This window comes from Trichechus manatus, unplaced genomic scaffold (assembly GCF_000243295.1).
Source record: "Trichechus manatus latirostris isolate Lorelei unplaced genomic scaffold, TriManLat1.0 scaffold00039, whole genome shotgun sequence".
In the NCBI taxonomy this organism is placed as follows: Eukaryota; Metazoa; Chordata; class Mammalia; order Sirenia; family Trichechidae; genus Trichechus; species Trichechus manatus.
This window is the reverse complement of record NW_004443975.1, coordinates 2,006,946-2,023,993: the sequence shown is the minus strand read 5'-3', so window position 1 is coordinate 2,023,993 and position 17,048 is coordinate 2,006,946.

The window sequence follows — 17,048 nt, the reverse complement described above, 5'->3', positions numbered from 1 at the left end:
TAGGGAGAGCAACAAGGGTCACATAACAGTGTATGTATAAATTTTTGTGTGAGAGACTAACTTGAATTGTAAACTTTCACTTAAAGCACAACAATTAAAAAAAAAAAAAAAAGACTACAGCCTTCAGTGTGGATTACAGCTGAACATAAAGAAAAGGAAAATTCTTACAACTGTACCAATAAATAACATCATAATAAATGGTGAAGAAATTGAAGTTATCAAGGATTTCATTCTTCTTGGATCCACAATCCGCACCCATGGAAGCAGCAGTCAAGAAATCAAACTATGTATTGCATTGGGAAAATCTTCTGCAAAACACCTCTTTAAAATGTTAAAAAGCAAAAATGTCACTTTAATGATTAAGGCGCGCCTGACGCAAGCCGTGGTCTTTTCAGTCACTTCATATGCATGCAAAAGCTGGACAATGAAAAAGGAAGATTAAGAATTGATGCATTGAACTGTGGTGTTGGCAAAGAATATTGAATATACCATAGATTTCCAGAAGAATAAACAAATTTGTCAAGTAAAGCAAATGCTCCTTAGAAGTGAGGATGGTGATTTACTTTGGACATGTCATCAGGAGGGACCAATCACCGGAGAAAGATGTCATGCTTGGTAAAGCAGAGGGTCAGCAATAAAGAGCGAGACCCTCAATGAGATGGATTGACAAGTGGCTGCAACAACAGGCTCAAAAATAGCAACGATTCTGAGAATGGCGCAGGACCAGGCCATGTTTAGTTCTAGTATACATAAGGTAGTCATGAGTCAGAGCTGACTCCATGGCACCTAACAACAACAACCAAAACTTTTGCAATTTGGGGAGGCACTGTAAGGAATAGAATGCAAAACTACAAATATATAATTCTGACAGAGGTAGTCACCACAGTATTCCTGAAAGCTATTCCAATAATGGAAGGCTAACTCACCTGTGCACAGGAGTGACTGTCAACTACCTATATACACCCTAAAAGACCCCACTGCTGTCGAGTTGATTCTGAATTACAGCGACCCTGTAGGACAGAGTAGAACTGCCTCATAGGGTTTCCAAGGCTGTAATCTTTATGGAAACAGTCTGCCAGCTCTTCCTCCCATGAAGCGGCTGGTAGGTTTGAAACTGCTGACCTTTTGGTTAACAGCCGAGTGCTTAACCACTGCACCCCCAGAGTTCCCTTTAAATATACCCTACGGAACTTAAATTAAATGTATCTCTAACTCAACTTCTCCTATAAATGAAAAAAAAGTTCATAGCCACACCAGTGCCAACTGACACCAGAGTAAGTGCAGAGAAGGCCAAGGTGGAATGGAAAGATATCCAGTAGTAATCAATTACAGTTAAAATATTTTACTTTTGCAAATTTTTTACAAAAGCAGATGACCATGTGAATACGTTGCTAGGGCCCTAGGGGGCCCCGAGGTTAAACTTCATTAGCTTTATGCTAAATCCTCTGAGAGAAGGAAGGGTCTAGCTTAAAATTGTGATGCCTCAACCTCTCTCCAAACAAGTAGCCTTTGAAACTTCAACACTGGGCACTCCTGGGAATCTGGCCTTTAATATACCCCCAAACACTGAAAGAGCAGAGGCCTGTGGGAACAAGTCTGCTTTATCTGACCAGGAACATTAAAGGAAGATTTTAAAGGAAACAAGTGGGTAAGAGACGAAAGGTGAGTTAGAAAAGGCCACCTAGATATGTGGTCCTGCTAGCAGAGAGACTGAAAAATGACCTGAGATCCCAGGTTCACCAGGTCATGCTAGTTCCATTCACTGACTCTCCATCACCAAGCACCTAAGCAGTTGCTATGGAGACCATCTGAGGTTCACATGGGTTCCCTTGACAAACATCCTGGGAATTCAGACAAAAGGTAGCAACCCTATCCCATACTTGGATTAATAGCTGGGCAGAGAACATTTTTTTTCCATCCTCAGCTATTCTGTTCTTGTCTAAATCGATTTGTTATGCCATTATGTTACAGAATGTATTCATACAGCAATTTTCGCTAACTTACTTCTTGCCCTATAATATGAAGCAACAAACAGACAGAAGTCCTTCTACCGTGAACTTCCGCGGAGGAGCATTGCGTTCTCCAGTCACAAGTCTTCATACTTTCTAGCCACACTGCAATGGATGCGTACAAAAACATTGAATTAAAAACAAATATACCTCTGCACACATGCCAGCATACACACACTACTGCGCTATAGTTCCTCAAATGTCTGTATAGTAAATTCCAAAGGGAAAGCCCTATGTCAGATATAAATAATTTCCTCTCGAGATATTGGAAATCCCAGGACATTCTCCGGGATCCTGTCTCTTGGTGTCTTTCCCACAGAGAAATATTAAACTAACGGCGTGGATTACACCTACAGTAAAAGGCGAAACTGAACACCAAGGCAGCCCTTAGGGGATTAGGTTTTGATTTCCGACACCACCTGTTACCGTACGAATCGTAATCCCCGGAGTACAAAATGACTGTGTCTCAGATGAGGAGCTGCCTCCAAAGTTTACAAGTGTCCCTGTCATTTTTCAATTTCAGTCATTTCATTAGATTGACAAGGTAAAAGGACTGTAGTAAAAGGGCATTCAGTGCCACAACTGTAGATTTGCCAAGCTAAGGTCACACATTTCACAAACGCAATGGGGCTCTGGGACCATGTGTTTATATTTCTATGTTTCTGAGTCAGCAGCAAGCAATCAATGGCACCACCTCCCCTCTGAATAACCACTATCACCCCAAACACACACCTCATCCAAAAAAGTGTTGCATAATTTTTTCTTCTTTCTGATCTTCCTCCTGTGAAGAATATTTGAATTAACAAGGCAAAGCATAGCATTGTTATTTAATATTTGCAAAGTAGTATGTCATATATTGAATTAGTCAATTTTTCATCAGGCTATTTGACATTAAAACAAGAAGTGACTTTACTAGGTGAAGAGGAAAGAACATGGCTTTTGGATTCAGACAATAGTTCTCAGTGCTGAATCTGTAACTTGGAGGTTCTGTGACTTTGGACAAGCTTCTTAACTCTAAGTATCAGTTCCTTTTTCTCTAATGAGGACAATGGTACCTATTCTGGAGATTCATCAGGAGGATTAAATCAGTGACATGATCTATGTATCTGAAAAATAATAAGTATACAATAAATATTTCTATTTTGCAATTCCAATGGCAGTTTTGGAGCTGTGGTGGTACAGTTTGGGTTTTTTTTTTTAAGTGCAGGATTATTTTGTGTGATGAATTGACAAAATCTACCTTCTCAGTTTTCAGCGAGTATCTCAAAGAATTCTTTCTGTGAAAAATCTGTTATTAGGGCATTAAAATGATTGATTCTGAGAAAACTCAATTTTATTATTAACAGAGTTATGCAATGTGAAATAGTTTATTTATGGAACCAAAAGGTCTTATTCTTTTTAACTGCACTCTCCATTTCCACCACTTGCCCAGGCCTATTGAAATGGGCAAATAAAGTGTAATGGAAATCAATTGGAAAATTGGAATTCTGCAAACTTTACTTGGCTTTACTGAGCTCAAACTTACCACATATAATTCTTCAAGTCTTTTAACTCCCTTGTGGGTAATCTTTCTCTCAAATAACAACCCTTGCTTTCTGCATTCAATTAATTTACAAGTATTTACTGGGGACCTACACTGAGCCCTGTACTATATTGAACACTATGGGGTTTTCCAGAAAAATAAATGGTGAGCGATTATACAGTAATTATTAGTTCACAAGCCACGCACAGAACCAGTGTTCTTAGTCTCGCCTTGAAAGAGATGACTTCCACCTTCAGGAGCTTGCAATCTAGGGAGATAAGATTAACACACTTGAATCAATTAGCAAGCAACTCATGATTGTCTACTTTTAAAGTGTTGTCATGTGATCTAAACCTTCCTCGGGGGGGGGAAAAAAAAAACACTGCTGTTGTCAAATGGATTCTAACTCATAGCAACCCTATAGGACAGAGTAGAACTGCCCCCATAGGGTTTCTTCCAAATTGCTGACATTTTGGTCAGAAGCCAAGCACCTTACCATTGCACCACCAGGGCCCCAACTTCCTAAATAGTTGACAAAAGATGGGATAGATCACTAGAGGCCAGGTCAACAGGAAATATATCATGGAAATGTTTGGATTGTAGGTAGATATTAAAGGTAAGAAAAGAAATCGAGAGGCTAGAGAACCGTGAAAGGTTATTACCTGCAGGGGATTGAATGACCAGAGAAAAGGGGGCAGAGAAAAGAAGGTATGAATAGACATTGGTTTTAGCTAGATTGGAAGGGTTTGAATACCAAGCTTAGCTTTAAGTTATTTTACTCCATGGGCCAAGGTGGTTCCATTTCGGGGGTGGAAATGAAGGAGGATGAATTTCAACGAGAATAGTAAGCACAATAATATATAGAATATTTAATTTGATTTTCAAGAGTTTACCTCGTTTGTTCCCCCACTAACTTACCTAGTATTTTTCCACATAAATATTTCATTTTACTGTCCTCTTCATTTAGTTCAGTTTGATTCATCAATATTTTTTTTGCCCACCTATTACATGTTAAACACAGTCCCAGAGAAACAGAAGAGTAAGAACCAATCCCCACTCTCAAGTACCTTATGATTTATCCCAGCAGAAGTCCCCAAGACACTATTCTGGGAGTACACAAGGTCATAATAATGCTAACACAGTCTTTGCCTTTTTCACTGTGTTGATATTTGCACTGATGGTACAAAAACCAAAACCCAAAAAACAGTTGCCGTTGAGTTGATTCTGACTCATGTTGACCCTTTGCATGTCAAAGTAGAATTGTACTCCATAAGCTTTTCTTTCAGTGGCTGATTTTCAGAAGTAGATCTCCAAGACTTTCTTTTAGGGTGCCTCTGGGTGGACTTAAACCTCCCACTTTTATGTTACCAGGAGAGCATATAACCATTTGCACCACCTAGGGGTAGGTAAAGCTGCCGATGCCGTAGCACCAATCAAGCAGTAGCACCAAACTATACTAGTACTCATATTTTTCTGCCTTGCAATCCCAGAAAAAAAATTGCCATTTTCGCTTAAGAATACTTTTGATGAAGCAGTAAAAATTATTAATTTCGTTAAATTTAACCATTGTGTAGATGTCTTTATAGATTCTGTGTGGTAAAATGAAGAGCACAAATAAAGCACTTCAGCAGCACGCTGAAGGAGTCCTGCTGGCTAAGCACTGGGCTGCTAAGCTAAAGGTCTGCGGTGTCTGCTTCAGTAAAGATTTAAACCCATTTCCCTCAAGTCAATTGCGACTCACAGTGACCCTATAGAACAGAGTAGAACTGCCACGGTAAGGTTTCCAAGACTGTAATCTTTACGGAAGCAGACTGCCACATCTTTCTTCCATGGAGCAGCTGGTAAGTTAAACCGCCAACGTTCTGGTTAGCAGCTGAGCACTTTACCACTGTGCCACCAGGGCTCCGCCTTGGAAAAATTCTAAGGGGCAGTTCTACTCTGTCCTGTAGGATCGCTATGAGTCAGAATCGACTGGAGGACAATGGGAACGGGGCTGGATGCTGAAACACGATGGCTGTTTCCAGAAAAAGGACTTGTGCAATTGTTTGAATTGAACACCACTGAACACCACCAAACACCATGTTTTACGGAACATCATTTTTATTTAAAAGAAAGACTGCCAAACAAACTATGCTTAGTCCAACTTGGGTATTTGGCAGAAATTTTCTCAAAAATTAACCACGTGAGCCTGTCACTTCCAGGAAAACAATTGACACTATTTGTTGTCAATCAAAAATTAAAGCTTCCAAGCAAAGATTAGAATTTTGCAAAACTTTTATCTAACTTGCAGCTTCTCAATACTTAAAGACTTTTCCAATGAGATTGGTAGTGATTTTAATCACTGTGACTTTTTTTATATTGTTTAATAAATGTGTCAGCATTTTGAAGATCTGCACATTTCAGTAAGCCAGTGCATGATGTTACAAAATCACGCTTGAGTAAAAGGTCCATTCAAAGTGGAGAGTAAACCAGTGAGTTTAATGTAACAGAATTCAGGGAGATCATTGATATAATTTTAAATTCTGTATTTCAATTAAACCTTTAAAAAACTACTTTGTCAAGGCTTGGTGTACTACCAAATAATTATCTTGAATTCAGAAGCAGATATGAGAATCCATCTGTTTTCTATTAAGTCAGATATTAAAGAGATTTACAAAAATTTAAATCGATGACATTGTTCACACTAACTTTTTTTTAAAGAAAGTACAGTTATTTTTCACAAAACATAAAATGAGTTTATTAACATTATTATCAAATGAATTACTAAATAAATATTCAACATTTTTCTCAGTTTTAATTTCTAATATGATAGATACGACCCACAGAAACCAAACCTCTTTGGGGTTGGACTCCTTAATAATTTTTAGAGCAAAATGGGTTTCTGAGACGAACAAGTTTAAGGACCTCTAGTCTAGAAATTGTAGAGGATCCAGGGAGGGCTTTTCCCACTTTTCAGTTCTTCCCTTTGTCCTCTTGATTAAAAGAATTCAGTGTAGTTCTTTTAACTATTCACATTGTCATTACAATTCAGAATTTGCTACGCTTTCTAAGTCTGTCATTTTTATACCTCACGTATTTCCTTTCCATAGTTATCATTCTATTTACATAATTTAAATATTATATATCCTTTAAGGCTTTTTTCTTTTTCAAATTGTATTTTGTGTCATCAAAGTTATATTTGCAGAGTTTAGAGGCAAATTTTTCTACAAGGGTTGAAATGGGAAGCCCCTCAGTTGACACCCCATCCTCCATGTCCAGCTCCCAAAAGGCAACTACTCTCAGTGTTTCCAGCTGCTTAGTTTTTGGTGTTTACCTCCATCTTTATATAGCTTATATAGATCATAAAATCTTAATTTTCATTATCTACTGACTCCCCACTGTGATGGATGAGGATTGAGCTTTCTTTCACCTCATGCTCCCCAAACCCATCACCACCACCTCCCAGACACACACACACACACACTCTTCATCCCCCATTCTCCTGATAGTAAAGTTTCAGTTAGATAAATTTTAAGTTCTTACGCCATTACAAACATGCATGCACAATGGACAATGGAGCCTCATGTATTGCTCCACACTATTGTTTTCTTCCCTGCACAACTTTTTGTTTTCTGTGGGTAAGTAGTTGTCTTTATTTTTCATTTCTTTCTATTTACCACCTTTTCAGCCCCAAACTTTCCCTTAGTTGCACAATCTTTTGTTAATATATTAGTCACATTAGGTGTTCTCGTATTTTCATCTTCTTGAGCCATAGATATAACTAGGGTATGGCAGGTATTGCACAAACCCAGGGCATGTGGCGCCACTGAGCAGTTTCTATTAACCTGGTACAGCCAGTACCTATGGAAAATAGTGCCTATGGCAAGCACTGAAATTGCACCCCTGTCCAACCATCTGACACTCGTCTTTTAGATAACTTTACCATAATATCAGCTCAAAAAACACAAGGGCTTTGGGCCGTACCAGGTTAATAGAAACTGCTCAGTGGTGCCGCGCGCCCAGGGCCAGTGCAATACCCTAGATACGCCACTGTTTGAGGTAGTCTCTCTGAATGTCTTCTGACCTGCTCCAATCCGTTCAGTTTCTCTCCAGGCCTCCTGTGAGGGGCCGTCTTGGGATCTCTCCTTAACCAGCACTCCTGGGGGTTCCCTGGGCCTCAGTCAGACTTCCTTTGTTTTCTCTTTCTCTCGTTTCTCTCCTTTGGTACGTACCACTCTAGTAGCTTCCCCAGAAATGGTATATTGAAGATTCACTTCCCTAGAACGGGCGTGTCGAAAAACATATTTATTAATAAATTGAAAACAGATAGATAGACAGACAGACAGAGAGATAGTTTGGAAGAGAATTTCAGTTTGAAAATTATTTTGCCTCAGAATTCTGAAGCCTTTGCTCCGTTGTCTTCTGTTCTGGTATAGCTGTTAAGTATCCAATTCTGTTTCCATTCTTAGTTCTTTGATTTTTATTCTTTTTTTATTTGTTTGTTTTCCTTTCTGGAAGAATTTGGGATCTTCTCCTCGACTCTACTTTTGAAAATTCATAACAATGTGCTTTAGGAATGTATTTTTCATTTATTATGCTGGATAGTGGTGGATTCTTCAGGGCCTGAACCTTTTCTTCAGTTATTTTGCTGGTAATTTCCTCCCATCTACTTAGTTGGGTCTCTGTTTCTATAATTTCTTTTATTCAGATATGGGACCTCTTGGACTGGTCCTTTAATTTTTTTTTTTTTTTTAATGTCTCTCTCTCCTTTCCATCTTTTGTATCTGTTTTTATTTTGTGGCGATTTCCTCAACATTATCTTCCACATCATTTGTATTATGGTTTTCCTTTTTTTTTTTTTTTTTGCTATCACATTTTTAATGTGCAAGGGTTCTTTTTTACTCTCTGGGTGGTCTTTTCTCAGTAGCCTATTCTTTTTCCCGTGGATTCTATACTTCCCTTACATGAGAATTTTGATGTTTTCCTCTCCCTGCGTATTTCTCTGTTTCCTCAGAGCTGTTTTTGCCTGTTGTTTGGTTTGTTTGAAACTTTGTCTTTAATGTTAGAAGCTTTCCTCAGATGTCTGCTGAGTGATGCTGGCGGTTTGTGGTTCATATTAAAAATGAGTACTAACAAACTGATTTGAAGCACAATACTAAGGGGTAGGTTTTTTGATTGTGGAATACAGTGCAATGATCTAAGTGGGCTTTTTATTTGGGGAAATTTTAAAAGTAGTATCTTTAGGCCTCCCCAGCCCTTCAACTGGGCTAATAGATTTCCAGGGAAGGCTCTTCCCATCCCCTATGTGGGGGGTATAAGCCTGGCTGACAGAGTTCTGGGAGCTGAGTTGGATAAGAGGCCTGCGGGTTTCAGTATTCAGTATTCAAACTTTCTCAGTCAATCTCCTTCTTTTTAGTATGTGTCATAGGCTGTGTTCTCTAGAGGAGCAAAACCAATAAAGCGTATAAATATCTCTATATAGAGATTCATATAAAGGAAATGGCTTACCCAGTTGTAGAGGCTGGAACATCCCAAATCTGTGGGTCAAGCTGGAGGCTTCTCCTGATTCATGTAGCCACAGAGGCTGGTGAACCCAAGTTCAGCAGGTCAGACAGCACAGGCTCACAGGCTGCAAAAACCTATAAATCCCAAGATCAGTAGGCAAAACCACAGCTAAGCTGCTAGCTCAAGTTCAAAGAAGCGGAGGTCAGAGAAACAAAAGCCAGCTGCAGGATCCAGAGCCAGCAAAAGCTGGTGAGCCCTCCTATATTGCCAGAGAGTCCACTTATATTTAGATGTAGGCCACGCCTGCAAGGAAACTCCCTTTCAACTGATTGGCTATTCACAGCAGTTCCCATCATGGAGGTGATCACATTATATTAAATCTGATCATGGAAGTGATCACATCATCATACAACTGCCAAACTGCATCATAACTGCCAAACCGCTGAGAATCATAGCCCAGCCAGATTGACACACAACCTTAACGATCACAGTATGTGTCTTCACTCTTGACTAGTGTCCTATATTCTAGAGATCGTCTACTTTTACCAGCTTCAAAGAAACCAAACCTGTTGTAATCAAGTCAACATCAACTCATGGTGACCCCATGTGTGTCAGAGTAGGATTTTCAATGGCTGGTTTTTCAGAAGTAGATTGCCAGGCCTTTCTTCCAAGTTGCCTCTGGGTAGACTTGAACCTCCAACATTTTGGTTAGCAGCCAAGTGCATTAACCATTTGCAACACCCAGGGACTTCCAAATATATATTTGGGATATTCTCTTTCTACACAGAGAAATGGGGGTGCTGGAACTCTGATTCCTTCCTAAATAGTCCTTTAAACAATCTTCTTATTTTTAACCCCATATTCACCTCCCTGCCGGCTTATGTTCTGTTAAGAATTACCAATGTCCATCTTTCCAGCCTCCAAAATTTTGTTGCTATTGTCTGGTCTATTATTTGCCTATTTGGGTTTTTATCTCTTTTTATTTATCACTCACCCCTACTCCTGTTTCTTAATATCTTAACTGTCATTTAAGTGGCTTTGTGGGAGGCAGTGGAAGTTTTTGTATATGATCAATTTTTTTTATCTTCAAATAAAGGCCCACTTTGATTTTTATTGCTTACTTTTTTGGCAACATGTCCAGATAGTGTCAGAGATTTTTATATTCCAGAGTTTAAGAAAATTTTACTTGATTTATAACATTAGCTGAAAATATATTTAATTTTCAAACATCAAACATGAATATGTTATGTAATACCATTTAAGGGTATTAGAATCTAATGATAGAGAAAAATGGAATTAAGTAATAAATGATGGTTAAAGCTGATGTCTCATCATGTGAAATGTGTTATTGAGTACACATTATTAGAATATGCTCTACTAAAAACTTCTATAAACTCCAAGGGGGTATCGCAAAGCTAATTTTTGTCATTCTTAGAAAAATTCACTTAAAAGGGAAAATAAGAGCCAGGGGCTATTAAATAGAAGGTGACTAAAATATCCTGGCAATTAAAATCTATCTGCTCTGTGGGAATTATTAATTAACTGCAGTTTTTACATCCATTTCCAGTCATGCTCTTCTCCAAGGGTGTAGCTAGGATAAGTAACTAATGAATAACATACTTTATCTTCTCAGTACAATTTTTTTAAACTCTCAAATCATTGAAGGTCCATTTTATACTTATGGTTTGATCTTCTGATAAATATCTCTTAAATACGTCAGCTGCTGGAGCCCTGGTGGTGCAGTGGTTAAGAACTTGGCTGCTAACCAAAAGGTCAGTGGTTTGAATCCCCCAGCCACTCCTTGGAAACCCTATGGGGAAGTTCTACTCTGTCCTACAAGGTCACTATGAGTTGGAATCGATGCCACGGCAAGGGGTTTTTTGTGGTTTATGTCATCTACATCCAAAACATGTGTGACATCAACATCCCCCAGGGTACACAGTCAATTCTAGTCAATGTACACCTTCCATTTCTATCCTCAGAGGCAGAAAGAGGGCACACCCGTCACTGCTACAGTTTTATCTTACGTGATTCAACCCTGACATAAGTTGGTCTTAAACATTTTTGTTTTTTAAATATTTAAATTATTAACACTACTTTTAGAAACCAGCATCTACTCATTTCCACGTTGTCACCAATTATAACTGATGCTTTTCGGCCTTATACTTTGTACCAGGCCCTGTGTTAAGTGCTTTACATATATTAACTCTACTCACTTCTTAAAACAATCCAATATTACAGACATGCAAGTGAAGGTACAAAGAGGCCAAATAATTGCCCAAGATCATATAATTAGTAAATAATAAAGCCAGGACTTGAACCCAGGTCTGTCTTCCCCCAAATACTGCATTATTCACCACTACAAAATATGGCATCTCCTTATATGATCAGAATTCTTAAGGTACAATGTATCCTTAACATAAGTGTAACTAATGAAGGGAGGTGGGAGGAGAGGGACACAAAATACAGGGACAACTCAAATCCCCAGAGCAGGAAAACGTGCTGTAATTATTGTAATGAGATAAAAACTGTTAAGAGTACATGAAATCCACTGTGCAAATTGTGATACTGAAATCACAGTTCCATATTTTGTGATGATGTAAAAATTTCAATTTTTTATAACAATTTAATAATTAATTAAATTTAATAATTGGTACTCTGTCTATATAAATGCATTTGTCTGTGTCAACACTTACTCATGAAACTTCTGGCTTATTTGGATAGGTTCAACTGGGGTTGGAAGCTACTGCTACTGTAACTAAAATAAGGCAGTTTCTACCAAAAAAAAAAAAAATCTATCACACTATACCTATACCCTTAAAGATGCCACTCTAGAATAAGAGTCAGGACGCTGAACCAATCCGACATTTGTATATTTACCAGCTTACCAGCCTAGGATTCCAGGGCTGAAATCTGAAAAGTCTTAGGAATATACCAAGGAGGCCCTCAGTACTGAATAAGTAGGATTCAGGTACCGTGTACAATCTGAAAATTATAGAACACAAAAGCATCCCTTTTTTATTTTTTTAACTTACTCAGTGATCACCTGTAACCCCCCCACAAAACCCAAACCAGCTGCCGTTGAGTTTATTCCAACTCACAGCGACCCTGTAGGACAGAGTAGAGCTACCCCATAGGGTTTCCAAGGCTTTGCGGGAGGCAGTGGAAGCAGACTGCCGCGTCTTTCTCTCACAGAGTGGCTGGTGGGTTTGAACCGCCAACCTTTTGGTTAGCAGCCGAGAGCTTTAACTACTATACCTCCAGGGCTCCTTGATCACCTATTTTGTTGTTATTGTTGTTAGGTGCTGTTGAGTAGACTCCAACACATAGCAACCCTATGAACAACAGAATGAAACACTACCCAGTCCTGGGCCATCATCACAATAGTTGTTATGCTTGAGCCCATTGTTGAAACCACTGTGTCAATCCATGTCATTGAGGGTCTTCCTCTTTTTCACTGACCTTCTGCTTTACCAAGCATGATGTCCTTCTGCAGGGACTGATTCCTCCTGATGACATGTCCAAAGTATGTGAGATGTAGTTTCGCCATCCTTGTTTCTAAGAAGCATTCTGGTTGTACTTCTTATAAGACAGATTTGTTCATTCTTTTGGCAGTCTGTAGTATATTCAATATTCTTCACCAACACCACGATTCAAAGGCATCAATTCTTCTTCGGTCTTCCTTATTCGTCGTCCAGCTTTTGCATACATATGAGGTGAAGAAGAAGTCATGGCTTGGGTCAGGCACACTTAGTCTTCAAGGTGACATCTTTGCTTTTTAACACTTTAAAGAGGTCTTTTGCAGCAGATTTGCCCAATGCAATGTGTCTTGATTCCTTGACTGCTGTTTCCATGGGTGTTGATTGTGGATCCAAGTAAAATGAAATCCTTGACAACTTTAATTTTTTCTCCATTTATCATGATGTTGCTTATTGGTCCAGTTGTGAGGATTTTTGTTTTCTTTATGTTGAGGTGTAATCCATACTGTAGGCTGTGGTCTTTGATCTTCATCAGTAAGTGCTTCAAGTCCTCTTCACTTTCAGCAAGCAAGGTTGTGTCATCTGCCTAACGCAGGTTGTTAATGAGACTTCCTGCAATCCTGATGCCCCATTCTTCTTCATATAGTCCAGCTTCTCAGATTATTTTCTTAGTATACAGATTGAATAAGTATGGTGAAAGGATACAACCCTGACATACACTTTTCCTGACTTTAAACCATGCAGTATCCCCTTGTTCAGTTTGAACAGCTGCCTCTTGATTCTTGTACAGGTTCCTCGTGAGCACAATTAAGTGTCCTGGAATTCCCATTCTTCACAATGCTATCCATAATTCGTTATGATCCACACAGTCAAATGCATTTTCATAGTCAATAAAACACAGGTAAACATCTTTCTGGTATACTCTGCATTCAACCAGGATCCATCTGACGTCAGCAATGATATCTCTGGTTCCATGTCCTCTTCTGAATCCAGCTTGAATTTCTGACAGTTTCTTGTTGATATGTTTCTGCAGCTGCTTTTGAAAGATCTTCAACAAAATTTTACTTGCCTGTGATATTAATGATATTGTTCAATAATTTCTGCATATGGTTGAATCACCTTTCTTGGGAATAGATATAAATATGGATCTCTTCCAGTTGGTTGGCCACGTAACTGTCTTCCAAATTCCTTGGCATAGACAAGTGAGCACTTCCAGCATTGCATCCATTTGCTGAAACATTTCAACTGCTATTCCATCAATTCCTGGAACCTTGTTTTTCGCCAACGCCTTCAGTGCAGCTTGGGCTTCTTCCTTCAGTACCATCGGTTCTTGATCATAAGCTACCTCTGGAAATGGTTGAACATCGACCACTTCTTTTTGGTATAGTGACTGTGTGTATTCCTTCCATCTTCTTTTGATGCTTCCTGCATCGTTTAATATTTTCCCCGTAGAATCACCTATAGTCCTATTTTTCTTTTGAAGTAAACTAGAGATTTTTAAAATTTTAATATTAGCTGCTGAAAGTGCCCAATTTGAAAATATACTTTTTTTCACTTTCTGTTCAGTTCTATTTCTTATTATTGATCTGAACCAGAAATACCAAAACCAAAACCAAACCCGTTGTTGTCGAGCAATTCCGACTCATAGAAACCCTATAGGACAGAGTAGAACGGCCCCATAGAGTTTCTAAGGAGCATCTTGTGGATTCAAACCGGCAACCTCTAGGTTAGCAGCGTTAGCACTTAGCCACTATGCCACCAGGGTTTCCAAAATATAAATAATAAGCACATTCAAATTAAATAAAAGTCTCATTGAGCTACATACAGGTAACATTTTGCTAGTTATTGTAAGAGATATGGAGACAAGTCAGAGCTAGTTGCTGCTCTAAAAAGAAATTAAAATCAAGTAGGAAAAAAAATCAAGTGGGGGAGGGCTAAAGCATGTCTATAAATATAAACTGTGTAAGACGATCACCTTCGTATTAGATTCACAATGCAGGAAAATTGCTTATGTGACTGAAACAAGGAGGTAATCCCCTTCAGCTTTGGGGCGTTAGCCAGGACAGAGTAATTCCTTACTTGCCCTCAGATATACTGTGAGCTCCATGAAGCCAAGAACGATATGTGCTTTGTTCCTTTCTGTACCTCCAATGCACACAGAAAGTGAGTGATAAATATTTGTTGAGTTAACCAGTTCATTCATTCTTTCATTCATCCATTCAATCTTTTGTATCTTCCCTGCTGCTCTTCCAGAGTCACTAACTTCTCATTAGTTTTTTATTGTGTCAGAAACTATTTTTAAAAATCTAATATTACCAGTGAGAGGAAACATACTCATCTAAGGACACCCATAGTAGAGAGGAATGATCTAAGCCAATGGGTCCTGGAGGGGTCCATTTTTATTTGGGCAAGGGAAGATGAGAGCAGAATGCAGGAGTTCAGATGTTTGTTTGTCAAGGGTTTAAGCTTCAAAAAGGATTACTGCAGGATCACTGGGTGGCCAGTAAGGGTTTTAGAAAGGAGGAGTCCAGAGAGGGTCTTCAAAGAGAGAAATAGGAGAACACGTAAAAGACACCTTCCCTAATTTGTAAGTGTACTTTAGTTTGTTCCCATATTGATGAGTTTATTCTAACTCTTTAATGTGTCGAGCGTCTTTGCAGACTAAATTTAGGAGAGATTAGAAAAAGAAAGAAAAAACTCTCTACCTTCCTCATTCATAAAATGAGGATCAAGTGAAATCATTCCCCTTTCTCACTTTCATTTGAATCAGAATAAGTGAATTTTTAAACCTCCAATTTGTTGAGTTAACCAATTCATTCATTCTTTCATTCATCCATTCAGTCTTTTGTATCTTCTCTGCTGCTCTTCCAGAGTCACTAACTTCTCATTAGTTTTTTATTGATACAACTCCATTTTGTTGTATCAAATGGCTTTACTGAATTTGGGAACAGAGTGGCATGGGGTTGAAAGTAGCCCCGTTTTTGCAATACAGTGATAGTCCTCCGCTCTGGAAATTGTTCCCAGCTACTTTGAAAGGATGTCTGCTCCAAAAGTGGCCATAATTGGTGTTTGAGGAAAAGGTGCTGACTCTAGAGATTGGTCCAAAAACACTAAAAATGATGGATCATAAGTCACTTCTTTCCAGGATCAAGAAAAAGGAAGTGATCCTAAGAGGAAGGCAACACTTTAATGCATTAGCATCCCAGTCAAAAGTTGATGATTCAAGCAACTCCAGAAGTTGGGGACTTTTTTGGGTTCATGGAATGCTTGCAAACCCTTCAACACGTCAGGGCTGATTTTTCATACTCTTGGCTAAAAGTCCATTTATAATACCTGGAATTTGCTTTTCGCATTCACCTTTTATCTTTTTGGTCAGTGCATTCTAAACCAGATTCACATTCTCTAAATCTGTATGGCATTGTCCGTGGAATTGTATGAGGGGAATTAAAAAACCAAACTCTGTAAAATAAGAGTTCATATGTTTTCCACTGAGGAATATGAATTCTGCCTTATATTATTTACAGAACATGTTCACAGGATTTTTTTATATTTCTCCTTATATTTTTCATTTCAACTGGTCTCAAGAGTATTCATTATGTAAATAAACAGTGCCTAGCCTGAGGCTTCACACTGCATTAAACATGAAGTGTTAACTGTTCAGAGTGCGTAAGCTCATTTATGATTGTTAATTGGACATTTGTGCCTAATTAAATGTGGAGCACTGTCAGATTGTGTAAACATCTATGTTTCATAGTGAGTTCAGGAGATTTTTACACATCTGACAGGTTGACAGGTGTGTAAGGGGTACTATGAGGGCATAAAAAGAAACTCATACGACTTGACTCCTAGGGAATAGGGAGATGGCAATAAAAATTGCATGTGTCATGTGTCCTGTCATATTGAAAGTTGCACTCATATCAAATGCAAACTAGTTGAAGAATTGCTTGGCCTTCCACATTCATACTAGCTTCCCTTTTTAAGTGATATAATGGTCAAGCTGGAAAGTACCTTATCTTCAGATTGCACTACCCCTGGCTAAGACCTATTGAGTTTCTGTAGCTTGATCTGATGCCTGGACAACCAGTTATCTCACTTATGATTCAAGGGTCACTTTGGCTTAGTGATCTGGATACAATCACTTCAAAAGCCTTCATGATTTCCAACAGACTTCTAATGCTTCTTAGCTTCAAAGCATAGTGACATTAGACTGCCATATGCAATTCCCAATGCAGAATTTCTGCCAGAAATACCACTGCAATATCCTTTCTTATAAGATAGTTTCTTGGTATTTAAAGCAAGACATGCAAAATAAAGGAAGGAAATGCAAAAAAATAAGCTTAAGAATATTCAACTGTATAGGAGGTGGTCACCAAGTACTCTTAATACCCATGGAACACCAAACAAGAGAAGAGGAACTTAAGCATCAGGATGGGATGTTTTAGTTAATGAATGTTATAGCACCTTACATATGCATTTTCCAAGAACTTTCAATTATAAAATCTTTTTTGTTTCCAAATATAACATTTTATATGATGCATAAAAAAAAAAAAAACC